We start from the raw sequence: 1,957 nt of genomic DNA, 5'->3' as shown, positions 1-1,957 counted from the left end.
TATATATATATATATATATATATAAAAACACACACAAGAAGAACAACCCATGCTAAATTCTCTACCTGTGTCCTGGACTATCCACTAGAAATGGACATGAGTGAAGTGGGCATGAGAGGTCAAAGGTCTGCACGAGTCAGGGCTCAAGTGCCTGCTTTAACTTCAGCTTTAGAACAGGATTCATTCCTAGTCAATAGGGAGGGGAGTGACAGGGATGAGGAGAATGGAAATAGCCCTGACATTTCCAGGATCCATGCAGCTGAAAATGGTTCAGTCTGGAAATCAGCTGTGTACCACCCAGACACACACAACCAGAGCGAGGCAGCTAGTTTCTCTCAGCCTGGGGGAGTTTGGCTTAAAATTCTTCCTTGATGCTTAAAGCAGGCACAACCTGAAAGGCCATCTGTCTCTTCTTGCTTCCCTCCTGGTTTCTGTGTCTGTCCAACCTCGAGGTCCCTGTGTGTCTGTCCTTGGAATCCCTGGGTGTCTGTCCCCGGAGTCCTTGTGTGTCTGTCCTTGGAGTCTCTGTGTGTCTGTTCTGGGGGGTCCCTGTGTGTCTGTCCTTGTGGGTCCCTGTGTGTCTGTTCTTGGGGTCCCTGTGTGTCTGTTCCTGGGGTCCCTGTGTATCTGTCCCTGGGGTCCCTGTGTGTCTGTCCCTGGGGTCCCTGTGTGTCTGTTCTTGGGGTCCCTCACTGTCTCTCCCTCCTCCCTCACTGTCTTTCCCTCCTCTCTCACTCCCCCCCAGCTTTTTTTGGTAGTAAGGAGGAGAAATGGATGAGTAACCAGGTCTAACAAATTTCCTTTTGTGGAGTCAACCATTAGCAGTTCTGATGGCTCATGCTGGTCATCCCAGAGCGCAGGAGATAGAGGCAGGAGGGTTGCTTCAAGTTCAAATTGAATCTGGTCTATGTTGAAGTCTATTTGATCACACCGTGAACCCTGAGACTCCGTGTTTACTGAGAAAAACCCTACTTCTAGTTGTGGTGTAGGCCCTTAGCACACACCTCTAATCCCTCTGGGTGCAATACAGACATAGCCTTAATACGCACCTTTACTCCCAAACAATGAAGGTAAAGTTAGTTTGTAGAAGGAAGCAGCCATGTTTGAAAGTGATGTCTAATTGAGTGGTAGACAAAGTGACAAATCAGAGAAAGATTTGACAGAATGGGATATGCTTGACTCTCACGTGAACAGAAGGAAAGAGAGGCTGTTTAAGAAAGAGAACACAGAGAGAAAAAGAGAGGAAGCAGTTTTTTGGGTTTTTTTTTTGTTTTGTTTTTGTTTTTTTGGTTTTTTGAGACAGGGTTTCTCTGTGTAGCCCTGGCTGTCCTGGAACTCACTGTAGACCAGGCTGGCCTCGAACTCAGAAAACCCGCCTGCCTCTGCCTCTGCCTCCCAAGTGCTGGGATTAAAGGCGTGTGCCACCATGCCCGGCTGAGAGGAAGCAGTTTTACCAGGAGAGTTTTACACAGATGATTGCAGAGAGAGAACAAGTTAGACACAGGTGGAGACAGGATGAGCCAGAGAATGAGAAGGAGCCAGAAGATTAGAAGAGATTGCCAGAGTTAGTATGAGGCAGAGCAGAGCAATTCAGTCAGAAGCCGAGAGAGAAGCCAGATTGGATCAGTCAGCTTGGAGAGGAGTTTGAGCCAGAATAGCTGAGTTGAACCAACCAGCCAGAGCTCAGAAAGAGCTAGAAAGGGTGAGCTTATTCAGTGGCAAGTCTCAGAGGCTGAAAACGTTCTAGGCCTAGATTAGTTTATACAGAGGCTAGAAGCTTCCAGGACTAGGCCTGGGTTAGCAGATCGACGTAATAAGACAATTACATCAGGTGAGTAAAAGTTACTTTACAGGTCTACATAGAGAGTTCTCCAGCCATGCTCACATGGAAGACCCCGTCTCAGAGAGAGAAGTGGGGGGGGGGAGAACGAGGGGAATGGAGAGGCAGAGGGGGAGA

The 1,957-nt window shown here is 48.1% G+C and overlaps 1 protein-coding gene across 1 annotated transcript in view; it reads right to left on the bottom strand.

The window, feature by feature from the left end:
- The window catches only part of Pnpla1 (patatin like phospholipase domain containing 1), a 34,643-nt gene that overhangs the window by 17,478 nt on the left and 15,208 nt on the right, over positions 1 to 1,957 (bottom strand). The gene's annotated exons all lie outside the window — the stretch shown is intronic.

This window comes from Mus caroli, chromosome 17, assembly GCF_900094665.2.
Source record: "Mus caroli chromosome 17, CAROLI_EIJ_v1.1, whole genome shotgun sequence".
Lineage (NCBI taxonomy): Eukaryota > Metazoa > Chordata > Mammalia > Rodentia > Muridae > Mus > Mus caroli.
This window is presented reverse-complemented; position numbering and strand designations above follow the sequence as displayed.